At 43.5% G+C, this 26,971-nt stretch overlaps 1 protein-coding gene across 14 annotated transcripts in view; it reads left to right on the top strand.

The window, feature by feature from the left end:
- The window catches only part of ADGRB1 (adhesion G protein-coupled receptor B1), a 289,625-nt gene that overhangs the window by 40,365 nt on the left and 222,289 nt on the right, over nt 1-26,971 (top strand). The window contains exon 2 of one of the 14 annotated variants that reach the window (XM_075415455.1): nt 10,364-10,441. The exons of the other annotated variants lie outside the window; for them this stretch is intronic. The gene's annotated coding sequence lies outside the window, so the exon portion shown is untranslated. The remainder of the gene's footprint in view (nt 1-10,363; nt 10,442-26,971) is intronic. 14 annotated transcript variants of the gene reach the window in all.

Below are 26,971 nucleotides of genomic sequence, written 5' to 3'. Positions count from 1 at the left end.
CTGCCCAGCAATGAGCAGACACAGCAATCTGTGACTGCTCTGACCGATACCACTAACCAGCATGGTATCCCAAACAGCTTTTGTAATGAATGGGGCATTGAAAAAATTACATTCGCTAACGAACAAATAATTGAATAAGTGAAAATAACTAATAAACATGCTGAAATCCTAGTCTCTCAGTAGGGAAAAATACAAATTGTATCGGATCATTACTTGAAGTTGACTACTAACTAACTTCTACCGTGGGACTCACATTTCAGTGCAGACAGGCAAAACACTTGAAAATGAACACTTGGGCAGCCTTTCCTGGCCTGGAATGAGGAGACATAACAAGCTGTTTCTACAAATCTTGTCCTCTTGGTCTTCTCTGGTTCATATGCATGCCTTAGTCTTATGTGTAGAAAATCAACACGGTACCCTTCACTAAAGGTTTCTCCAAAAATATCTTGAGATCTTCTTCCTGATAGGAGATGGAGGTACCCTGGGGTGGATGTAATGCTACCAGGATACCAGTTGTTGTGACAACATGACAGAGCCTATTTTCCTGCCCCTGAATCACAGCTTGCTCTAGGAAAGATGCATAACACCTGCAGCAGCAGAGAAACGTCTGTAGAAAGTCTCTGCGGGTTTTGGATTGCTGCCTCATTTCCATGCTGGAGACTTTCTCTCCTGGCCTTTGAAATCGTTGTCTTCTCTGTTCCTCTCGCTGTGGGTTAGTTTCTGATGGATAGCACTGACACATAGATGGCTGTGGTCTTCCTGCTGAATTGATGAGTGACAGTTTTCAGGGTTTGGGTTGCACCCAAAGTACTTTTCTTAGAAGGCTGTCAGATTAGTATTAACTGTTATACAAATGATACAGGCCTTTCTGTAATGATCCTGACAGCTTTTATCTGGGTTCACCATCTAGATGACTCCAGGACATACAAAGCAATCAAATCCCTTGTCTACATATTATATGTAAACATGCTCAGCTGTATCCCCTGTACAAGAAGTGAATTAGACCTTTGGACTCTCTGAATTGAATAGAGGAGCAAAGAAGAGCTAGGTCCAAGATCAACCATCGTGAAGGAGGAACAAGAGGCCAGAGCATCACAATAGCTCTGACTTCTACAAATCGCCGCTTTGTACCTGGTACTTTCCTCTTCTGCCCAAGACCTCCTTAAAGGGTGAAATGTCTTATGTGTCTATTGCAGGGCTTTGTTTGGGAAGACTCCTCCTCCCTCCCCAGCCTCCTGAATGACTCAGTAATAACTTTAACTGATTCAACTCTCCCCCTCAACCTCCAACCGCCCCCCTCACCACCATTCAACTTTAACACAAGACCACACTGTTTCTCGGTTTCTAATGTGCCCAAAGCTATTCAGGCCACTTGTTCTTCTCTGAATGGAGCTGACAGAGCTGCTTTTGTACAGAGGCAATTTTGGATTTAATTGGAGGCCTACTGGGGGCAGGACTGAAGGGGTGGGGGAGGGAATGGGGTCACTGGGTCAGTGTTTTGGAAAAATCACCTCAGAGATGAGTCCAAGGAGCAAATGAATGTGGGTTAGATGTTGAGAAGCATTTTTTGTGCAGGTTTGTATCTGTAAAGGCGGTGTTCCCCATCTTTAAGAAATTATCATGATACCTATTTGGCATCAGAAAGCAAACCAAGTCAGGGCAGGAGCAGATGGCTTTAACAGCCATTTTGAATCTATAATGACAGATCCCAGGGTCTTTTTGCAAGGATCACAGAATAATTCACGCTGTGGTGAAGGAGGTCTGATGTCGGAAAGGTCACTTGCTTCAGTCTGTCCCCTCAGGTCGTGCACTCATCATGCACATTAAAGGAGCTTTGCTAAATTGCCTTCTCCAGTTCTGCACCCCTCCCTGGAGGTAAGTTCAGCTTCAGCCCTGTCTATACCTCTTATGGGGCATGGTTCATGCCAGCACTGTGAATGCACCGCAAGAAGGGAAGACTTTTTCTGGTGAGGCATGTGGTAAGTCATGCCATGCTTTGAACCAGTGCAGTCTTGCTGTGCAAGGGGACCTCAGGTCATAATCCAGATGAAAAATGGACATCAGTGAGCTAGCATAAAAGGAGTGTGACTTTCCTATTTCACTGCTCAACTTCTTTTTGGACCTGCCCACTTTCCCACCTGACTAAAACTTATAAATTAATCTGGAAAGAATTGTATTGATTGTGCTGCAGAAAAGCCAATATAACCCTGGCAGAGCTAGACCGCAGCCCAGCAGAGACTCGGTAAAGCTATTTGTGCAAAATGAAACCTTTTTCTACCTCAAAGGCCAGATGGACATGACTTGAGATACAACCAGTAAGACTGCTTTGTTTAAAAAATTCTCCCTCCCCACCCCTGCCGATCCTCCCCTGTCCACATCACCTTGAGGTCACCTCCCCACATCTCAGCGGTTACCAATCGTGGTCCGTACTTCTCCTTTGCTTAAAAGCCGTCAAAGTGATGGCTTTCAATTTGCTGACCTTGCTGACTTCATTATTTAAATGACTGGAAGCACCAAAAGAGGTGGAACCATCTCCTCTTAAACTCCTCTAGGCTGACAACAAGCGTGGAGCTGACAGTACCCTTGTACAGCTCCAAGACAGACATCTTCTGGGAGTGTGTGCTGGGGCGGGTGATACATAATTTAGAAGTGAAATAGCAATCGTGATATTATCCTGAGGATGCATTTTAAAACCTGACATCTCTTGCCAGCTGCACCAGGGAGGAGCAGACTGACAGTACTGAAGCAGGATGACCAGGAGGAGCTCCTGGATTTTGGGAGGGTGCAGGAGGGTGTGCTCAGCTGAGTGAACAGAGGCAGAGTGAAAAGCTGTTTAGTCAAGGCTGCTACACCCCTGAGAATTATGTTTCCACCCAGCATCACAACTTTTCTCTTCTTCTTTCACTTATGAGCCTCTGGATGCACATCCCTCTGGGATGCCTCTGCTGGCATTTCACATCATCCCTAAGGGCCCCAGATCAAGGTTTCCTCTAGGGAAACAGGGAGAGGTGTTTGAAGATATTGGACACCTGTTGACTTACATTTTTTCAGCAGACCCAGCTCTAGCAGCGTTAGTCAGACTGAAGTAACACAGACTGCAAGCAGCCTTTGCTCTGTTACCCCTACCTACCTGAAAGCAGAAAAGGCTGTCATTTACAGGGCATTAGAAAGCCTGTGTTTAGCATTAGATCTGATCTAAGATACACATAAGCTATCATATTCCTCTCCTTGACAGCTAATTGGTCTCAAACTGCTTGTTTCTGGGGTGGCAGGGGGGAGGAATTGCTGGCCTTCCCATGCAAGGATGATGGTGGTTTGGGAGAGACAGAGAACATCTTATGTCACCTCTCAGCTTGAGGGAAAACACATGGGGCTGTGTTTTCTTAGCACATTTCTGTTCCCAGTGAGTTTAAGGCCCAAGCCCAGGATCCCACACTGTTTTAAGAATCACTCTGTGATGCTAGTTGCAAGAAAACAGGAGTGACCTCTGTCAGGCAATTTTGTCTAAGTATCATTACTGTAGTGCCCTTTGGAACACTGTTCCACACTCTGATTGCACACAGAGCTGGCAGTAGGAAGGACTTGCTAGACCAGGGATGAGTATGGCTGGAAATTCCTGTTAATCCACGATGCGTTGACCACTGGAAGACTACTTTGTGCTACTTCAGGCTAAAGGTGCTGGTAGTTAGTAGCCAGGTACCAGCCACATTGCAAGTAACGAGTGAAGAATTAGATGTGCCTGGTCAAGGCTAGATGCAGCAGAGCAGAGCACAGAAGTCTGCTCACCTCCTTTCCCAGACCCAGCTGGCAGAGCAATCCTAGCCATAACCATCCTGGCCTCTCTGCAAGGCAGACCATGGGATACATCAGCACAGAACCTCGGAGAAGAGTCAGCAGCATAACTCATGCTAGGCAGCATCCCACAATGCAAAAGGCTCTTGCTGACTTCAGCTTTGGCATAACGAGAGAGATGTGTGGGTTCCCATCAGCCTATGGGTCACACAATATTGGACTCAGTTCCTGGGGTGGGAGGGCATGGGTACACACAGCAAACAGTCTGCCCATGTGCAAGTTACTGCCAGCTGGGCTTTTCGTGCTTCACAAAAATTACTGATTAACCAATGCTGCCCATACTTGAGAATCTCCTATCCCCAGTGGCTTTAGATGGGGAGCAAGGGTTGAAAGACAAGTCGGCTTTTTTTCTCTAAAACCTTCTCATCCGGCACTGTCTCTACAAACAAGTAAGAGTTTGGTAGGTATCTGCAGGGAAACCAAGAGAAACAGTGCTGATACAAAGCCCTTATTTTATATTGAACCTCCTAAAAAGGTTATGTTTAAAGAGAAACCATTCTGCCATTAATAAATCCAATGAATACCTGGATTTTCAAGGCTGGGATGTATCACCAGTGTATGTATTTCCACCAAAACAATAGACTGTCACAGAAAGTACAATTAATGTGCCTTTAGCACTGTGAAGGTGTTTGCTGATGTATATATACCTTCTAAATATAAGTCCTGGTATACCAAAGCATGACCTGAGTGTCTAAACTAATGTTCTCTCACTCAGAGACCAAGATCTAATGTCCAGGCATAAGTGTGAACAATCACCGCAGCTACAATTGCTATTTCCCAGCACTGATCCATCAGTATTTAATCTGCTGCTTTATAGAGCACTGTAGGGGATCCCCAGAAAGGAAAGCAGCTGCAGCCGAGTTCTGCTCCAAAAAGTATTTTCGATTGAGATGCCTATGAATCCAGGCAATAGGCATCAAATGACGTAACAGTGAAGCTGGAGGGATGATATGCCCTTCTACCCAGGGCAGGAAAAATTTCTTCTTTTCATGCCTAGTACAGTTGCTGTAAAAGAGAGCTCTACAGGAGTCTAAAAAATGTGTTCCAGAATTAGTATATGTTTTCCCTCATGAAGCGGCAGCTGTTGGCTTTTTAATTTTTTTTTCTTATGTCAAGATAATATATTCAATTTCTATGGCTGTTGCAGTAATTAGTTAGGTATCCACAGACGACAGTTAACTGAGCATTTTCAGTGCAAAAAGAGCCTGGATCTATGTGTCTGTGTTCCCAGCCATTTCCATTCAGACTGTTTCACTCTTTGAGTTTGTAAAGAGAGACACATCCTACAAAGAAGGGTTGGAAGGGTCCTCTAGGAAAATGGTTGGCTAGTAAAAAACTGCAACTCACTTCCAGGATCCCTGTGTGACCCTGAAAAACTCATTCCATGTCTCTGTGCCTGAAGACCCCATCTGGAACATGGAAGAAATAGTTTTGCCTTCTGTCATCGAGAGGTGGCGAAAACTCATTTTTGACTTGCAAGAGCTCATTCAGAGATAAAATTGACAGATGAGAGGTATTCGCTCTTCCTCTGAGGAATAGCAGCCAATGAATTCGATCAAAGAGAGAAAGGTGGGTCCTGCTTGATCGTCTTGACTCCGTCTCATAGGGCTTAACCTGTCATGTGAATAGTCCTGCGCAGTGGAGATCAGACAAGATTAATGTGACTACAGCCAGAAGTGTGACAGTAAGAGTTAATTCTCCTCCGAGCAATTCCTCATCATTTTCTAAGCTACATCATCAATACATTCCTGTAGATAGCGGCTCTTCTTCTTGCACCTCCTACTTTCCAGCAACTGAATCCTGAGATGAGATGTTTGATATCGCCCAGAATGCTGAGATATAGAACCCCAATGGGTATGTGATGTCCTAATTTTTACTTTTTTCTTCTTTTCCTGTGTTTGAAGACAAAGGGAAGAGGCTCAACAGATGAGCTGGGATGATATCAGTGTTTAAGGGTAATATCAGAAAGCTGTTCCCACCTTCTTGTGTTGGCAGGGTGTACACTGCGATAACATAACCTGTTCACCCATTTTGGTAAGGGGCATAACACTAGGCTATAGTCTTTGGAAAGGCTGGGTTTCCAACCCCATTTTCTACTAGCATCCCAACCACTGAATGCTCTAATGCTGTTAAGTCCAAATTAACATAATCATATGGTTGGTTTTTGAAGCAGCAGATGAGAAATATTTCACTATTTGACTCACTGCTCCTGCTGAAATTCAGATAATTTTGGTCATGGAAAGTTATTTTTGACTCTCTATAATGGACACTTTACAGTGGAGATGGACTCACTACTTTTGTAAAATAAGAAGAAAAGTAGACAGCAATAAATTGCCAGAAAGCTGAAGTAATAAAGTATCTCATTGGACTGTCTGGTCTGCAACTTGTTTTTCTCTCCTCAGAATCCAAATACAAAATCTTGTCTCCTCTCTCTCTTTTCTACACTCCCTTCACTTTCCTTTTAGACATGTTGATTCTTCTGCCTTCAGAAAGAAATTGCTGTTCCCTGAATTTGTTTTTGTTTCCCTTTCATGACTGCTTCACCTGACGATTTCCTTTCATCATCTGCCAATTTCTTCTATAAACTTGCTCTTTAATCACTGCTCAGACTTCTGATCAGCTTTTGTCTAACCACTGTTTGGCTCCCAGTCTATCCAAAACCCACAGGCTTTAATAGCAACATAACATGACGTGAGTATTATTTGTAATGGTGTTTCTGATTCTGTGTTATGAATGAACATAATGCAAAAAGGCATGTTCATTCCCCACCCTGCTGAAGGAACTAAAATTCAGCCGATCTGAAGAAACATGGTGCTCACGATCACATCTCCCAGCATGCAGTGGGTCTGGCCCATAAAGAAGTGGACCTCACTGCTATGAAGGATGTCAGTCATAGGGATTTTTTCCACCTACCAGGCACCTATCCGTGGGTGGTTGTTCCTGCTACTTTTGGTTATATTTGAAGACCATCACCGCATTCTAAGTCAGCTCCTCCACCTCCTCACTGGTTTGTTTCTTTGAGATTTTGGTCACTGCAGAACAAACTCTTATAGAATCATAGAAAGTTTTGGGTCGGAAGGGACCCCTAGAGGTCATCTAGTCCAACCCCCCCTCAGTGAGCAGGGACACCACTAACTAGATCAGGTTGCTCAGAGTCCAGTCCAACCTGGTCTTGAATGTTTCCAGGGATGGGGCCTCCACTACCTCTCTGGGCAACCTGTTCCAGTGTTTCACAACCCTCATTGTAAAGAATTTCTTCCTTATATCTAGCCTAAACCTACCCTGTTTTAGTTTAAAACCATTACCCCTCGTCCTGTCACTGTTGTCTCTACTAAAAAGATTGTCCCCATCTTTCCTATAGGCTCCCTTTAAGTACTGAAAGGCTGCAATCAGGTCTCCCCGCAGCCTTCTCTTCTCCAGGCTGAACAAGCCCAACTCTCTCAGCCTGTCCTCATAGGAGAGGTGCTCCAGCCCTCGGATCATTTTGGTAGCCCTCCTTTGGATCCGCTCCAACAGTTCCATGTCCTTCTTGTGCTGAGGGCTCCAGAGCTGAACGCAGTACTCCAGGGGAGGTCTCACCAGAGCAGAGTAGAGGGGTAGAATGACCTCTCCTGACCTGCTGGCCATGCTTCTCTTGATGCAGCCCAGGACACGGTTGGCCCTCGGGGCTGCCAGCACACATTGCCGGCTCATGTCCGGCATGAACACCTCTCTCTAAGATGCTGATCAGTCAACTTCTGCATAGGTCAAATACCCAGTGAGTATACAAAGGTGGTTTTCCAGTAAAATCCTCGTTGAAATTTCAGTACAATTTCTTTCTGGAGTTCTTGTATATCTCATATGTCCAGGATTCACATGGCTTTGCCAGGGTAGTCGCTGCTGTGTCCCATCTAGAGAGCCAATGGTGAAGTACCCACCTTTCATCTGATGAATATGTACTACTTTTCATTGACTACATTTTCTAGATTACTACTGACTATATGAGGAGCCTACAGAAATGTTTTAACAGAGGTACCTATCTTGAAAAGAAACAAAGTTAGGAAATAGGGTGCCTACTGTCTATGTCCATTAGTGTCAGACCTGGATATTGGGAAGTGAGGGCTGAAAAAGCTCTGTAGCTCTCATACCTGCCCAGTTTTCTATATAATCAGGTTCCCTATATCAGCAGTTTTCCAAGATATTAGTGTACGTACCATTGTGTTGTATCATTGGCTGTGAGGTGAAGAACAGAGATAAACTTTCTGGCTGTTAGCTAAAATTTAGTCTAAGCTTTAATCTGTATACCATACTTGGAAGGACTTGAGCAAGTAAATATCTGCTGGCAGAGCTTGGTCCAGCCGGATTCAATGAACTTAGACAACCAAGAAAAGCCTGAAATTCCTCTTCCAAATAAATCTGGACATTGGGCTCAGGAATCTTCTTGTAGTAGGTTATTGGGATCACTGTGAATGGAGAAACTGAAAATATGGCTACATTTAATGTATTGACTCACCATGTGCCAACACAGGATGCTAACACTACTTCATGTCTCTGGTGTTCTTAGAACAGAATATTTTGGTGTTCTGGGACTCGCATGGCTCATGTAATACCATAAACCCAAGAGAATTGTGAGAAAGTACTCCAGTATGAACATTTCCCAGGGCTGGTCCTGCTGCAGTTTAGTGCCATGAATGCCAAGTAGGTGCTTGGCACATTTTCCAACTCTTTCCTCCTACAGCCAGTATTTTCCTTTCTAAGGCCATGCAGATCGCTGCTGATCACAGCTCCTGTGTTGGATGAAATCTTAATGGTAGTAACCTTTGGCCTGGGAGATGAGGCAGGATAACTGCATTTCAAGTGCCACATTGCTTTCCTGGAATTTCTCTGAGCATGTTTTCTTCACAAGCTCTTCTCTTAGGGCACAGCTTTCAGCTGCTGGTCATATAACAGAGTATCAGTCCAACCGCTGTCTTCTGGACCAAAGTTGAACATGCAACTTTTTATATTTTCCTTTGCTCAGGGTCTGAGTCACTTTCCTAAGCTTTGTCCTTTATTGTGCTTGGATAAACTGAGTGTTTATGGCTGGTTAGTTAGTTGAAATCAAGACAGAGTTTCGATTGCTGCATCTTCTTTTAGCAAGCGATGCATCAGTGCTATTGCAAATTTAATATTTGTCTCTAGCATTAGTTTGCTGTTTTGAAAGCATCCTCTGATTTTATAAGTGTAGTTCAGTGTCCATCTCGATACATGGTATGTGAGGGTGAGAAAGAACCCAAGAAGTTATCCAATGCAGTCCCATCACTAAGAAAGCTTAGAAGTACTACAAATAAAACATAATATAGGGAAGTGGTCTAAAGGTTCAGCCATAAAACTGCTCTTCAGGGCCCCATGATTTTCCTTCTGCCTCTGCTACTGACTAAGCAATACAGCCAAAACCAAGTCACCGTGTTTCCTATGTATTGTTTCAAGTAAGACAATGATAATATTGATATGTCTTGGATGTGTTGCGCAGGTGTGTTGTGCAGAGGAAGTCTCACTGTACATAATGACTCCTAGTTAAACTAGGCAGCTGCAACCAGGAAAAGTGGTGCCAATTTTCAAACAAGTAATAGCACAACTTAACAAGGAATCAATAAACAGTGTGTCCTATGCAGGCTTTCATGTTGCCGTGATACTTCTCTCTTGTACAACTAGCTTCATATTTAGATAATTTTTATCCACACTTCAACAAAGAAATCCCCAATTTATGGATAAAGAAGCTGAGGTAGATTTAAAAAAAAAGAGAGATTTTATATTAGGCTCCATGCAAAAAACTGTCAGAACTATGAGGAGAAAGCAGGTGTCCTGGGACTTAGCTTTGCACCTCTTGATTTAATTTATATTAGTTCTAAAAGACACATTGTAGCAGCCAAAAGTTCAGGAATAGTGTAGTATCTAAGGCCATCACCATTCAGGAGGTAAGAAAGAGAAGGGTCCAACTAGCCTTAAAATCCAGGACTCTGCAAATGGCTGATTCTTGTGAGTCACTTAAGAGTAATGTGTCCTGCAGGAATAGCTCAGATCGATAGGGACACACCAGCAAACCATAGAGCACCTTATGGATGATAACGTAAAATAATTCAAGGCTCATTATGAAAAGAACCTGTATGGAAATAATCTCAGTTAAAAGCAGAATAAAAGAACAAAGGAATCAGCAAGTACTCAGAAGGGTCATGTAGGGCACCCTCCCTTCGTATGATTAAATAGACGAATAAGTGAATAAGTAATAATCTAATCATAGAAGGGGCCAGGCAAACTCGGCATTAAACTACTAGAGTAGGCAAGTTTTTCATTTGTGACCAAATGACCTCATATTTTTTCCATCTGCTTCTATTAAGCAAAGTCATTTCTTCCATCAGTGCAGTGGTGAAAAATTTCTCAACTGTTCCAAAGAGAGAGGAGTAAATGGTCCCTTCTGGAGAGGAAGAGCAAGAAATTAATACCCTAATGTGTTCTTTCCTACAATCAGTGAGAATTTTGCTATCAATTTCAGGGGCCTGTTGGGTGAGAACTGAGCCTTGGACAGAACAGGACTGACCTTCTATAGCTGAAAGCAACGGTCACTTTGCTGGTGAGTCACAGGGAACAGTATCCAAAACAGTGATTGGAGAGTGTCCTGGTTTTGACTGGGATAGAGTTAATCTTCCTCCCAGTATCTGCTGTGTTTTGGATTTAGTACAACAAGAATGTTGCTAACACTGATGTTTTTAATTGTTGCTAAGAAATCAAGGACTTTTTCCAGTCTCCCATATTCAGCTAATGAGCAGGTGTGCAGGAGCTGGGAGGGAGCATAGCCAGACAGCTAGCCCAAACTGGCCAATGGAGATAGATATTCCATACTGTAGATGTCGTGTTCAGTTTGTGAATGGGAATTAGCTGGGGCACAGGAATTCTTTTTTATTATTCTGCTTTTTTCTGTGAGTTCAAGTCCTCTCTTGTCCGGGAGTCTGAACTCCTTTGTGAGTTTGGTTTTTTGTTTATTTTTTTCCTGTGAGTTTGGCAAGTTCTATGAAAATCATTTGGCAAAATTCATGACCTCTGGGAAACCAGTGGGTTCTACGATCACTGCTCAGGGAATGGCTGATAACTGCTCATTGGGTGGTGAGAAAATAGTGTGGTGTATAGTTTGTTTTGCATATTCATTATTGGTGGTGGTGGTAGTAGTTGTAGTAGTAGTAGTAGTAGATTTCCTTTGTTGTCTTATTAAACTGTCTTTATCTCAACCCACAAGTTTCACTTTTTGTTCATTGTCCTCTCCATGCGCTGCGGGGGGAAGGCGAGGGGTGAGAGAGTGGGTGTCTATTGCTTAGTTGCCACTGCCGGGTTAAACCACAACACAAAGTATCTCCCATCTCTGAAGAACAGGCAGAGCCTCAATCATATCACAGTGAACAGGATCAAACATTGGCTCATCTGGAGCTCATGTCAAAAACGAACCTCCTTCATAGAATCCTAGAATCATAGGTTGGAAAAGACCTCTAAGCTCATCAAGTCCAACCGTCAACCCAACACCACCATGCCTCAACTCTTTTCTATATCCATGTTCTCATCTCCCTGCTAGTGTTGCACTACTCCCTGCTAGTTTTGAGTGTTATGAGTCTGATCTTGTTAGCATTGGGGACCTTCAGGCAAGTGACTTATATGACAAAGCAGAAGGGCACCGTAATATTGCTATTGAAAGGGCAGATAACAGAGAAAGTTGAGACTTCACAGACCGGCTCAGCACTCAGATCTGCATGAAGCTGGTGTGATTCTGCTAGTAACAGCTGCTACCTCCTGCAGAGCTTTTCATGCGAGACTTTAAAGCATTTCTTGAAACACTCTAAGGAAGACTCAGTACCCCACAGTGCATTTTTAATAGACAGAGCAGCCAAGGTGCAGAGCTAAATGACTTACCCAAGGGCACCCAGGAAGTCACACATCTAGGAATCAAGAACAGGCTCTGATCTTCTGCCTTTCAGCACAGTTTCCAATCCATTTGCTTGTTTTGAAGAGAAGTATGCATCCCATTCATATTTCTTTTACCACACTGTTTCTACTGGTAAAGGTGAGACTAGATTTTGTCCCACTGGATCTGCATGTGTTCAAAACGGGAAAGCTGATGGCCACCCATCCCAAATTTGGTGGCACAGCACTGTTCACAACACTTCTGCAGGCCTACTCCAAGAGCTATGGTATTAGAAAGGTACTTGTGGAAAAGGGGAGCTCTGTTGTGATTTCTTGAATCTCAGAAGACTAATGCAAATCCTGATACTGCTCCCTTCTACTCAAAGCATTCAAAATGGGTCGTTCTTGGGCAACAGCAAAATGTTCATCCCAGGGTAGAAATTTTGTTCTATCAAAAGATCTGTTGCAAAGACTGTGAATTGGTGAATTTGGTATCGTGCCGCTTGGCAGGAGGAAAACACTATACAGAGGCAGCTCAGCCATTCATTTATTTAGAGAATAATTGAAGGTTATTAACTAGTTAATTAATAAAGATTAAATGGAGTGGTGAGGAGGGGAACTTGTTGTTAAAAAAGTTTGGCAGCAGTAGTAGCTGCTGTATTATAAGGGTTTGTAAATCAGTTGGAAGAAGAGGAAATTAAGTCAAATTCATCATTGGGGAACAAAGGAGTAAGACAAGTAGGGACGGTCTTAGCAGGACAGGTCAGTGTTTAAAAAAGGAAACAAGACAATGCCCTCTAACCAGCTCCAGCTGGTGAATAAGATCACTGCTGAATAAGATCACTGCCTCACCTTGCAGGCTGCAAGTGGAATGTGAATTGGGCTTCCCATCCCCAGGGCTAATTCTGGGCAAGCAGATGCTCAGCTGAGTTGAGAGATTAAGTCAGCGTGAACCTATCGACAGTATGTGGAGGAGAGACTTTCAGACTATTCGTAATAACTTGACTTCTCTCTCCTAGAGTCCTCTCCACCACAGGATCACAAAGCATTACATAAACCACAGTTGGCTAAGTTTTTTGATGAAGGTTTTCCTTTCTTATTTTAAAGGGTGGGTAAATGCTATTAGCTTTGTTCCACTGAAGAGGAAGCCAAGGCTTAGAGAAGTCAATATACCTCTACCCACAAATCCCATTGAAAGCATCCCTTGACTGCTGAGAGCCATGCAGTGAATTCTGGGACACCTGCCAAGACAGCCTAGTGCCAGGATCAGTGACTCACATTGTCGTGAGGGGATGAGAGATGATTTACACCAGTGCAGTTCAAGCAGTCAGAGCTAGGTTGGGCTGATGCCATCAATGCAGACTGCACCAAGGCACTGTATCCACTGCTGCCCCCAAAGACAGAGGCTGGTGGCAGAACCAGGCGTGAAATCAAAACCAGACCTTGAAACCACCATCATCGTCTGCCTGTAATGTCAAGGTGATGCAGCTCTTTGGTGAGCTAAATCACTTTTAGGAGATTGCTATCATTCTCTTTTGACTGTTTGAAGGCTTACATTCTTGTACCAGTCCTCCTGTCTCTGTGCCTCCAGCACGGTTATTATTAAAACAAACAGTAAATCTTACGTACGTGCTGACTGTTGGAGTTAAAGCCCTTCATACTGTTAGCAGGGAGCTCACCTATAAACCTTAGCAGAATGCAAGTGTCTCATCCTAGGACCAGAGGACATCAGCAGCAGCTGTTTTCCTACAGAAGAAAAATTTATTTTGTCCCACTCCTACTGCACGCACACACATGCACATTTTAACAGCCTTTTAAGCCTGTCTGCTGACCTCTAAATTATAATTTGCTCATGCTGCCTCCTTCTCCCACACAATTCACTTGGTTCATATTCCCATCTCCTCTTTTCCCACACTGAGAAGGGGTTTGTATCCATTGCAGTATTCATTTCTGGAAAGAAGGACCAGTAGGACAATGATACTTCAAGTAAGTGACATATAACTGGCTGAATAGGTAAAAGCGATAGAGGAGCTCTGATCCTTGGCTCCAGCTGTTCCCGAAGCTCCTGACTGATATTTTGAGACTCTCTTTTGAGCTGAAGACATCCATGCAGACCACAGCAGTATAATGTGCTATGGTGCCCTCTAAAGAAGCTCGTTGATGATGAAACTGGGTGGACACGGAAAGGGATACCTGGTAAAGACTCGTCTAATGCCTCTGAATCAGCAGTTCTTCATTCTGAATATGAAAGATGGGCCAGAAGCATGTGCTCTCTGTAAATAGTGTCTCGTATTGACACTGCTCTAAATAGAGTGTTAGCCTTTTCTGGTAGGGTATTTTTCTTACGAGGTCTCTTACGAGCTTGTGAGTTCAAAGTTTGGATTAGGACACTACATGTCAAAGAATAAATAGATTAAAAACTAGATAGATAAATGGGATTTTCTTCAGGCTACAGAAAAGTACAATAAAGAGAGTCATGACACTGGTTTGCCTGGTGTGGGTGTATGAGAGGAACTGTGGTAAAGAAAGGAAATAAAGTAGGTCTCTGGATCCACAGGACAAAAAATCATTGGCTTAGATTGCAAGACATCTAAACAAGACATGGCAGAGCTTTTCTTAGAGAGATGGGTAATGGTACACTAGGCTGTTACGGTTGGGAGACTTCTAAAAGCAGTTTGGAAGATCATTGCTCAGGCTACCACTAGAGGTAGGGAGATGGAGTAGATCTCTCCGTATGTTGTCTATGATTCGACGTTGTTCTTCCAACCCTGGGTTGTTTAAGTACATGGGAAGTTTGTTGTGAACTTTCTAGTTGCTAAAGTAATCTCCCTATGTTATACATGCTTCTTTCAGACAGGCCTTTTCACTGTCACAGCAAAGGAACTCACTTGGGTCATTCGATCAGTCTCACACCTCAGGGAGTGAGTTTCCACTTCTATGTGATTTTCCTCAGCATTGTAAATTTTTGGGAAGAGTTTCAAACAAAGAAAAAGAAGAGTCCCTTTGAACAAGCTGTTGTAAAACTGAGTCTAAGGCAACTCAAATTCTGCATTAGGTTCATTTATTTTCCAGGTAAAATGTTTCTTAGAGGATTTGTTTTCTGTTATATGCATTTTTTCAGAATAATCTCCGGGTGTTGATTGGGTAATGATTTCCAGAGAGCAAGCAGTTTCCTGAAATAGCCTCTTTCTTGTTCTGGACCCTACAGAGGGAAGAAAAGACTAATGAAGGTGGTTCTTTGGTGGGGGCTGTTGATGTGGATTATAATTGGTCTTCATCACCAGTTTATCGACTGGTTAGTTAGATCATTAATCGCCCTTGGCTTTGATCTGGGCCATTAACTAAGAAACTTGTCATTAGCTGTTGGAAAATGACCAGCTCTTTTTTAAGGTTATTGCACTGAGTAATCACTGCTGTTAAATCCCAGAGGGTGTGAGGCTGGACTCTCCAGTGCACTGTTTGCTTGGTTCATTGGTGTTGTGTGAGGTGGTTTCTTTTGCAGGGATCAAGAGCTATCTAGGATGTTGGGGTATGTTGTTCTGTTCCTGCCTTAAATTGCCAAAGAGAAGTATTGTCTTACTGTAAGAAAGGAAGCTTTATCTGTCTGGTCCCTTGTTAAAAAAAAAACAAACAAGAATTAGTTTAAAATGATATTGCCTGCTTGACATGTTAGAGTTCTCCTGATTTATGCCAGCACAAGATCTTTACTTGCAAGCTTATTTTCACGCTTACTAAAGGTGTGGGACTGAAAGCTGTGGAGATTAAAACAAGCAGTACAAGAAAAAGAAGTTGAACTCCATACATCCTTCATCAGTAGTGTCTCTCAGACCAGATCTCAGATGGCAGAGAAGTCTCTCAGTTTTGTTGAAGAATATAATCAGTAGGGTTGTTAGTATACGTTTGCCTTGGAGTTTCTGAGGTGTGAGCACCCGTTTGGTCAGAAATTGAGCAAGGACCACAAAATCTATCTGGGATACATGAAAAGGAGATTTCCTTTTCTTGTGACTGGTCCAAACAGAGATTTCTTTTTTTTTCTTATTGGTCCAAACAGGAATCAAGCCAGTCCTCCAGAAATGAAACTCTCCATTTTTCCTTCCAAGTTCCCCTGAGCCAACTTCCCACCATGGCACTTCTCCAGGACACAAAGAAATTGAGCTCTTCTATCTCGGCTTTCCCAGGAAAACAGATCTTGCTGTAAATAGGTTCTCCCAGAAGAAAAACCTGCATCTTTCCAGCACTGCAAAAGCAACTCCCTTCATTTTGTTAAAGCTGGGTTCTCGGGAAGAGTTAGCCAACAAGCAAAAATAAACAGAATTCATGCAAGCTGCAGTATTAAGCAAAAGTGCCAGCACTGTTTCATTTTACAAATGCTATTGGTGGCAAATTCTGTTCCAGCTCAAGATCTGGGAATTCAATTCCACTGTCACATTGAACCCGTTGCCTGACACCCCCCCACACCCTTCTTTCCTCCCCAGGAATTCAATCATGTCAACATCCTACTGCTGGCAAGGGAAACATGGAGAGGAAGAATACATCATTTTTAGAGTTTGTGTCTCCCAGAAAAATTCTGACCCTCGATGTCATGTTATCATGAAACCCATAATAACAATATTAACAATAACTTGGAAATGGAGGGAGGACTTCTGTCTGCATGCAGCATACGCTGCAACACAATTCCTTTCTTCAGAGCATCATTTGTGCTAATGCATCCCAAAAAAGCTTCATATCCGATTACAGGCTGTGCAGAGGAATTTAAGGAAACTCCCTGGAAGATAACTGCTTGGGGCTGCAGTCTTTCAGAGTTCATCAACTAGGCAATGAGCTGAGGCTGATCCATAGCTCAGCTGGGAGTCCACTGAGGAAGGAAGAAAAGTGGGGCTGATGTTTGGGCAGGTGACAGTTTTTTTCTTCAACTTAGTGTTCAGTCAGTTCTTCTCAGTTGCCCTCTCTTTTCTTCATTTCCTAGCTTGGCTTGCTTGAATATTTGCAGATGTAACAGTAAAATACATGGTCCTGACGGCTGAGTTCACTAAAGATATGCTGGACATTTCAAAAGACTAAGGATAGGGTGAATGACAGGTAAATATGATGACAGATATTGTAACCACTTGCAGTACCCTTGAGGAAGTTTTTAGCTGATTTCTTGCCCCAGTTCTGTGAAGAAAGTTGGATCCGTAGCGGAGGCCCCATCCCTGGAAACATTCAAGACCAGGTTGGACAGGACTCTGAGCAACCTGATCTAGTTAGCGGTGTCCCTGCTCGCTGCGGGGCGGGGGGGGGGTTGGACTAGATGACCTCTAGGAGTCCCTTCTGACCCAAAACTTTCTATGATTCTATGATTCTATCCCCACCAGATCGCTTTTAATGTCACCAGGGATTCAGGGATGTCTCAATAATAGAAGCCTCAGCTCACAAGATGGCCCAGCTCAGGACACTTGGGAGGATCTGGTCATCAGGAAGAGCTGAAGTGACTTCTTTGGGAATCAGCCCTGCTATGATTTCTGAAAACGACTACTCACACTCTTGAAAAAAACTCACTCCCTGTAGAGGGGCTCCTAAAGGCCTGCAGGAAGGCTCATGGCATGAGTCCTTAGTGTTAACCATGTGCTGAGGGGAAAGAAATCCCACTGATATTTCTTGGTGGACCTATTCTTCATCCATCCTTCCAGTCCTTCTTCAAGTAGTTTCAACTAAATGACTTCTTCCTCACAGAGATGAAAATTGCCTCCTGATTTTTTCTCTGGTTTCTATCTGCAGTCCTGCATACCTCCTTCTCCCACCACCCAGTCTTTGATTTCTTCTTCTGAAGATGTCTTTCAGCAGATACCAGGACCTGACAGTACTAATGAGTCCCAAGGATCCACAGCAAAGAACATCCTTTACAGATCATCCTTTACATAAATGTAGTTTTAGGGGTGTTGACATGCAGGATTCTCCCTCCTTTAGCTACTGAGTCGCAAAAAAGTGCCTTTTTTCCTCTCTGGAGATAGGTCAGTAAGTACCAATTGTAACCTGGAGTTGTGAATGTGCCATTCCTCGTACTCAGAAAATCCTCTGAGAATAACATACGGTATATATGTTTAACTGCATTTGTCTGTACACTCACATGGGTTTGCACAGCCATGAGTCTCTGGAGCATTGAAGGATCCAGACTCTTCTTAGCTGATAATTCATTGAAGCAGCATCTTAGCACAACGGTATGCCTTGTACAGTTATTGGTTCTGGCAGGGTATTCTTTATAATAGGTTGATCTTCTTTCTGTTGACCAAGAATGGAATTGACTGTAGGACAGTGATGTATTTTCTAAGAGCACAGTCTCACACTCCGAGTATCCCAGAGCACTCAATAAAGTAATGAGTTAGACTGGCAGCACGGTGACTGCGGAAGGAAAAAGAAATGCCAGCTCATCTAGGCTTGTGCTTTTGTGAGTTTGTTTTTGTTTTGTTTTGTTTTGTTTTTTACGTGCCAGCGCTAGTCTTCTCTCTATGCCTTTTTGTGATGAGGTGCCATAGGAGTCCTCTTGGACAAGGATCCCCATCAGAGATAAGCAGGAGGATTGGTTTCGCCCGCAGGGTGCACGTTAGCTTTCTTCCCTCCTCGCTTTCCCTAGTGCTGCAATGCAGTGTCAGCGTTGGTTGCAAGCCCAAGCCCTAGCACAGAGTATGATTCCGCCACAGTCTCCTGGCTCTGGGGAGAAGCATAAAAACACTTGGCCCCTCTCTTTTAGCTGCTGCAGTCTGCCTGCATGCTTTGGGAGAGAAGGCAGAGCTGGAGCTGCAAGGGAGGCTAAAGGCTCTTTTGCTTCACATGGCCGTAGTGCTTCTGCTGGGCAAGGTGAGAAAGAGCAAAAGTCAAAGCAGGAGAAGCCAGGCTCCCTGTCAGTGCCTCCTGTGAGGTTTGATAGCAACCCCCCCCCCCCCCCCCCCCAACACAATCCACAAAACAAAAAACTCCAGTTCTTTTCCTGGACTTATTCCCTGAAATCAAGAGGAACCCTCATTTCCTGGAGAATCTGGGTAAATCTGGTGCCACTGGGGTATGGCCTCACCAACCTGGACATTTGGTTTGAGTCTTGGCCTGAAACTAGCTCATTTTTCAAAAACAAATCCAAGGAAGGCGCCAGGCTTCAATACTTCTGCAGTGGCAGGCATTGGGCCATGGTGCTGAACTCATTGCCTATGCCATTGTGCTTCCCTCATGTTTCCCTGGAATATCGCGAAAATTCACCAGCCATTCCCAGCTCTGGAGACACAACTCTGTGGCTCCAGACTGAGAGAGACTGTCAGATGAGCAGTACATGATCTCCACAGAGCTATGGTTTACTACACAATTTGGCTGGAGCCTATCTTGCGTTTGTCAGACATGGGATCTCTCCAGAGATCCTTCCTGAACTTGGGGACCAGGCTGGAGTCTTCGCCGAATGTTGATCCAGGGTCCCCGGCTCAGCCCCTCTCTTTGTATCACCCCTCACCTTGCAACACCACTGTCTGCCAGGACAGATGGGAAGTCTGAAGGCTGGGTATGCCTTTGAGCACAGAAACTCCTCAACACCCATTCTGGGTGAGATCAATGGTCTGCGGAGCTAGTGCCAACAGCAGATGCCTATGAGAAGAATAAAGCGAAAAGAAGTAAGCGTAAAGTAATTGCATCTTTGATGCACACTCCTTACTTCCAGCAGTCATTGAATTAAGGATTGTTACTTTTTTTCTGAGCTGGCAACTGTGTCTGAACAAATACGTTCTGTAACCATGGATGGATTGTGCCTTTGTGAATCTGTTTCATCCCTTCTGGGACCCACCAGAGCTTTTGGCCTGTAGGCCATGCCGTGGCAATGAGTCTCAAACTTTAACTGTTATGTGCTGCTTGGACAGTTCAGGATGTGTCTCCAACTCACCTTCCAACCTCCCCTGCTGTTTGGGGGTTGTAATAAAGGTCCATGAAAACTTCACAGTCAACTTGATTTCAGCTGGGAGTAGGTCATGCCCTCATGCAGGTAATGAACAAGAGGGAGACCAGTTCAGCGGAAACTGTACAAAGAGTTTTCAGTGGTAATCACTGGCCTATACAGGAGATGGGCTGGGAACAGAAATTCCATTATTTCTTGTAAACATTAAGAAAAAAATGGAAAAATCAAAGGTAGAAGAGTTCTCTTGAACTGCTTGTTGCCATGACTACCATATCATCCAGAGTATCCAGGAGGCACACAGGATTCTATTCCATTCCCAACTTTTTCATTGAGTTTCATTTTTATTACTTTTTTTTAATGAATAGGAAATAAGAAGGGAAATGGAAGAAGAGAGGATACTAGTTGTTCACCCCAATGCTTTAAACTCAAAAATGCTTTGAGGGTAATGATGAGATAATTTTCTGTTGTCATCTATGAGGTCTTGCAACCCTTTATTGTCTCTGAGACAAATAACATAACTCTCTTCAGAGCTTCTGTGGAGCAACTTCTTCCATGATCAGTGACTTCAGAGGGACCTGGGGCTGCTCATAGCACTGCATCTTGAGTAAGGTGGGATCAGCACAAATAATCTTTCTCATGCTTTCTGGATAGGCAGCAGTCCTGAATCGTGACGGATATGGAGAAAGCAATGCAGAATTATATAGAACAATATTCCTATTCCACTCTAAACCCTAGAGCATTTTCAAATAAAGAGGCCTCCTTAAAAGCCGACAAAAGATGCTAAACTGAGGGTAAAGACCCACCTTTTGGCATCGTATCTTTCCATTCAGTATTTTTTTCAGATTTTTTGAATGCCAGTGATTTGGAGATATCAGAGACATGAAGAGCTCAGGAGAGCTACTCAGCAATGTTGCTCTTCATAGTTAATTTTCCAACACTAATCCAGGTTTGGGTTGAAATAATTGATCAATGATGAATCCTATTCTCTTGGGAGGCTGTGCAATATTACACAATAATACAATCTTTTAAAATTATGTGAACAATGTCTCACTAATCTGATTGTTATTGGTCAAGCCAAATAACAAAATAAGTGTAATTACAGAAGAATTATATTGCAATTAAAATGTAATTACACTGTGGTGTTTTTTGCACAATCAGTAATTATTTCTTTTGATGTAATAAGAACAGTAACTGCATGAGTGAGAGGTTTGTGTTAGCTCTCTGGTGTCCCTGTGTTACCTGAATTGAATATACAGCACTGCAGTGACATTTACAATATCTGTTCTCAGCCACACCGTGAACCATTCAGTCACTTATTTTGCAAGACATGAGGGGGTGTGTGCATATGTGTGTGCACATATGCAAAATACTAATACATACAATACATCCTATAATTACCAATTACATTATTACACTATCGTAAAATTATATTGCAATACTAATATATATTGTAATGGAGTATAATTATATTACATTTGTATTTGTGATATTAAAGTGTGTCAGAGAACATACTTATTATAATTACACTGCAATTGCTCTCTAACAAGAGTGGAATTACAGTCACCATATTATGAAATATGACAGTGTTATCTTTGTACATTATTTGTCTCAAAGTACAACATAGAGGACCTTTTAATTGGTATCTGCTTAAGAAGATAGTGATCTGCCACTGGTACTAGGGAACAGACGTAGGATTAGTTCTAGTAAACACTCTGGCTCAACAACAAAATTTTTGGCACGTGGTCCTGGCGTGGGGTCTGGATCCCTGTTTTGGCTTCCAGTTTCTGTCTTCCCATGGATTGCCCTCATTGAGCAGTGCTGCTGACGAATTTGTCCATGGAAACTTATGACTCCTCCCAAAGACATGGGGACAGTAGTGGTTCACAAATGTGCCTATGAAAGCATGTATTCTCGTCCAGGACTAACCAAGACACTAAGATCTTTGGACCACAGTGTCTTGTCCAAAATCATGCCCTGCTGCAGCTATCTATTTTCTTCTGTGAACAGCTCAAGGAGCCTTGAGTGGCCAGCTCAGATTTGTGTCTCAGTCTTTTAGTCATCTAAGCATAGTTCAAGGTAACCCTTTCTGAGTATCCTCCAGGTGATCCTGCCTACATTTGAAACCTCAAAACCTAATGGTTAGAACATTGCACCACCAGACTGAAAATCCCCATTTTCTCAGGTCTTGGGCAACTTATGCACTTTTCTTTAAAAAGGCTTCTGATAAAATGCACGTTATCTTTCTATATTGTATTTCAACCCACAAGTTATAGTGTCACGATCTACTTCATCTTCTCTTTCTGACTCTGGGATCTTCCTGCCTCCTCCCCTTGGTCATTCCTTAGCCTGGAGAAACAGTTTTGCAGGTGAGGATGCTGAGCAGAGAGGTAGGGATGCAGGCATACGTCTACTTCACCACCACTGATGCTCCTATGGTGATCCCTGGCAGGGAGAAGGTCATGATACGTTGCAGATTCACCTCCCTGAGTGCATGCCAAAACTCTTCACCTTTTATCAGATGTATCCATTAGTCCTTCCTCTCAGGCAGGGGACACTGAGCTGGCAGTCCCAAAAAAGGTTTGTTCTCCAAGATCTGGTCATTGCCCAATGGACCCAAGAGTCTTTGATCTATGCAAGTCTTATGCTGCCACACCAAACCAATGCCGAAGAGCCTGAGATGGAAGGAGTATTTCCTGATCACATTAGCAGGCAGGTTTGTAGATACACGGGCTTTTCTCGGGCCAAAATGTAGGGGTCTCCTAATGAATAGCCATTGCCATTGCAGTTTATTTACTGAACTAAAATCTCAAGTTTCTTGAGGAATGCATATACTCTTACAGCTTGATCTGCCAAAGGCAGAAACAAACAACCTGAACAAACATTTACTTTCTGCAGTATTTATGATTCACCAAAACAATTGCTCTTGGCAATTTTGCAAAGCAGGAACTTTATTTCAGTAAAAATTAGTTGGACAAATATACTGCTGTGTAGGCTTGGGTAAGAATGCGTCTGAGTGTGTGGGCTTCTTACAGGATATTCAAGGAGCTCCAAGCAGAGGAAGATGAATCAGGATGAATGAGCGAGAGAAAAATCAAGAAGATGCATAAAAGAGGTCTCTACAGCTGCATGAAAACAATATGTAGGCATTGAACTCAGGAATAAAGAGATGGATTCCTGGCCCCACTGACGTCAGTGAGACTTCTTGGATTCAGTGAATAACTTTGGATCTATAATAAGAGACAAATGGTACAGATTTCCTAAGAAAATGGCTGCAAACTATACAAGTAGGTTCCCACACTGCTTGAGTTCAATCTCTAACTCCACTGATAACCAGAGGCCTCCTGAGACATGATGACCTCCAGATATTAACTCTGGAGTTGCTGAGCATCTTCTGTCATCTCCTTTCCTCTTTTTGCTTCCTGTATCTGTAGTTCTGTCAGCTACAGATTTTTAAATTTCAAGTCTTTTTTTTTCTTCTTCTTCTTCATTGTCCTTGTTTTTTAACCAGCTTTTTGAGTTTTTTGGATTCATACAGAAAATCATAATTATTTGAGTTACTTGCAAACTGGATAAAATGCTGCAAAGTATACTGCAGGGGACCAGCTGTTCCCATGAGCATGGAGAGATGGAGAAGATAAGTAAAGCAGCCTTCTGTCACAGGTACACTGAGTGGCTGAGGTGAGATCTCTATCCTATCCTAAATATTCTGAGCAGTTCAGAGGTGCAGGATGCGTTCAGGGTGATGTGCTTAGCTAAACTCAAACAGTGACTACAACATAGAGAAATCGGTTTCCTGGCACGGGTGGGAGAGTTGACATCAGTATCATGTTTCAAGCATAGCTGGTCTTTGCGTTGTAGAAGTCCCAATTCCCATTCATCCTTCTCCCCTACCATGATGCTAAAAGCCTTTAGCCAGGGGGACAGGGTACTTTTCCCATTTGTTTTTCTGGGTTCTCATTACATCCATCTCCTTCCCGAGCCTGTAAAGTGAGACAGCGTTTCTGCCTGGTTGGCTTTTAATTGGTATTAGTTTCCAATCAATCAGAACTCTTAAATCATAGTCTGAAGAGCTGCTGATGCTGTTTAACTTGAGTTTGCAATCCTTAAACTTGTGCGTAACTCGAGAAGGAGGATAAAGTTGTACCTTACAAAGGAGTTGTGAGTAGAGCTGACCAGTCACTCCAGTTTCTTCTAGGCAGATATTAGCTTTGTATCATTTTGATGGAAATGAAAGTGACACTACTATCACTGAAAAGAAAAGAATGAAGAATATGGATCCTGTAATGACACAATGACCCTCACGTTCCTGCCATTCATTTTCGGTCAATGGAAGAAATTGCTGTTGCTGAACACTTTTATAAGGTTGCCAGGGTATGTGGTTGGACCTCCAAGTTCCGTGGTCTTTCTCTTAAGCTGGATGTGCTGGGAAAGCTTCTTATAGAGCTGGATTCGATCAAAGTTTGCAAGACCAGAGACATTTCCAATAAAGTGGACAGGATTCACATAACTGTACTTTCTTGTTGAAACTTTGATCAGTAGTAAAATTTACTGCTGACTTGCACCTTTATTACCTGAGTTATACAATATGCTTGAAGATCCCTAGAATGGCAAGGACTGTAGAAGAGCAATGTGGCAATATTAGCTGTTTGCCACAAACCATGCCTAGGACTGCTATGCTTTCTCTGTGGCAGGTGAAACTGCAAGGAAACAAATCAGAATTTCAGCCAGTGCTGTTAGAAGTGAGTGGGTGGACAGGACCATTTTCACCAGGGTCTCTCTGACTAGCGTGGACCTGAAACAGCACCATTTCTGCTCAAAATAGCATGCCACAGGCAGAGACATTTTGTTTTTGCTAAAAGCAAACAGAGTTGCTAAGAAACGAATATTGCAGAGATGGAAACCCACAAAAGGTTTGACAGTTGCCGAACCGTGTATGCTGGATTGAGTGGCTTGGCAAACATGACCATACGGATAGCAGAAAGAAGCCAGCTGATTCCTTAGCTAAGCATGGACCTTCCAGCAGGAAACCCATAAGCTGCTCCTTACATCTTGCAGTCATTATACATATTGCTGCTGGGGTCTGACAAGTCTGGGGTATATGAGGGGTAAGGCACACAAAGACCAGAGGATTTGCAAAGCTGGGAAGACCTAGTGGATAGATGGCTTGGAAGTACATATGCTCCAGTGTTCCCGTCTCTTAAAGCTGGGAGCAGCAAAAGAGGTTAGTGAGCAGTTACAATCTTTCTCATCTTTGCTCCTGAAGGTCGAGTCATGGCAACCCTTGCTTAGTACTTTGTTTCTTGGATCTCTAAGGTCAAGTCAAGAAGTTGTATGTGTGCCTCCATCAGTGGTGGCTATTCTTTAGACTCTGGTCACGGTGCCCCATCATGATGAAGGTGCCAACTTTCCCAGTGTTTAAGTCACTGTGGAGCCTCTGGAGACAGTGGTCACCTGTGGCTACACAGAAGTCAGGTTTTTACCTCCACTGTCTCCCACATGACACAGTTAAATTTTAGCTACCTCGATTTCCTATGCTAGGAGAAGAGATCTTACGTAAATTTCTTATCAGATGATAAATGACAGATGCACTCTACCCTAAAGGTTGCTGCATTTCATCATGTTCGTGACTGCGTGCATGGTGTTTCTCCTTGAACGATGCTTAGAGAGCAGCATGGATGGAAAAGATTGCTGAAATATGAAAAGTTCAAGGAATTACTGCTTCCTACTGAGACATACTGCATGTTTTGAAGCTTGAGAAACCAGAGATGTTCACAACCTGTAACAGCTCGAGAGCCATCCCCACTCTCCAGTGTACTGTTGTTATTGTTAGGTATGCTCTTCAGGAAGGTGGGCTTGGGAAAAAAAAAAACCACACAAATATTAAAATAGAAAATAGAAGCAAAACAAACTAACACTGAGCCAATCCAGTTAATAAAAGATGCCAGGAGTTAGTTTGTGTCTGATTTAAAGTGCCTGGTGGGTGGAGAGAGAACAGCCCACAAGAAGCAGCTGGGCTCCTTTTCCATCCCCCATCCCTGCTGTTGGTGCAGAGTGGTGGGGGAAAGAGGAACACACAATCAGGCAATTCATCCACATGCTGTCGCACTTTGCAAAGGCAAAGGAAAAGAAGGGGAGAGAGACAGAGAGAAAAAACAGCAATCCAGTTCTCGTGAAAAGCATCAGCAGCAAACATTATGTTTCTCCTTGCCTAACCAAGATCAACCCATCCTAACCATGTCTACCAGCCCTTTGTGAGATGCCAATGGGTAGCCCTGACAAAAAGGAGGAGCTGGATTAATGTGTTTCCTCATCTGTTGTTGGGGTCAGGCACGTTGAGTGATGACGGGAGTGCTCTAATCAGCCATGGCGAGGCTCACAGGGTTCACAGTCTTCTCTCCAGCCCAAAGTTCCAGATTTATGTGCAGAGCTGGTTAAGAGAGACAAGCACCCCTAGTGACACGGCTCCAGTGTAAAGGTCTACCTGAACCAACAAAGGTGGTACTTGGATTCGCTCCCTATGGGGAGATCTCCACCATCTCTCAGTTCTTCCAGTGAAATCCAAGAGGACAAACCCTTTGCTCTTCATGTCCATTCACTCCCTCTGAGGCTGTCTATCCTTGTAATTAAATGAGGGATTAAATGCAGACATTAGTGTGGTCCCGTGATCATCCAGAACATTTAATTACTTGCATGCTCCCTGGTGAAGTTTTGGCCCAAGACAGTGCCAGGGCACAGTCTGGTAGATGTCTGAGCCAAGGGACACTTTTCTGCAGGTCTGTGGGATGAGGCCAGCCCACTTCACAGGGAAGGAGAGCTGAGGTGTGTGGCTGCAAGCTGTGCCATGCTTGGCCCCGGAGCCAAAGAACAGTCCCTGCTCTGTTTCGCTCAGTAGTAAAGACGTAGCCTGTGGAGACAGACAGTGAAAGGGCAAATTAGCATTTAGTTGGCATGTGAATTTCTGTTCTTTAGGAACAAAAGGAGGGCCATCTGCTCATTGTGTCTCGCACGAGGTGGGGGCTTTCGTTCACAAGAAACCTGTGTTGGATTTCAGCCCACCACTGAATGTGGAGATATGGCAGGCCCTCCAGGTAGTGTCCTGAGGACATCCACTGTGACCCCCTGTGCTGGGCCAGCCTACCCTCTGGGCAAAAAAGGCCATGATACTCATCTCCTGGCACTTTTCTGGAAGGAATACTTGTCTCTCCTGCATTTTCTGACTTACTGAGGCTGATTCCTGGGCCACACATGTGGATTTCTTATTTCAGGGCTGCTTGGGAACACCTGGGTCTGTGCATGTTGTTACCTTAC

Source organism: Opisthocomus hoazin, chromosome 3, assembly GCF_030867145.1.
Source record: "Opisthocomus hoazin isolate bOpiHoa1 chromosome 3, bOpiHoa1.hap1, whole genome shotgun sequence".
In the NCBI taxonomy this organism is placed as follows: domain Eukaryota; kingdom Metazoa; phylum Chordata; class Aves; order Opisthocomiformes; family Opisthocomidae; genus Opisthocomus; species Opisthocomus hoazin.
The sequence above is the reverse complement of the archived record's forward strand: the minus strand, read 5'-3'. Positions and strand labels throughout refer to the sequence as shown.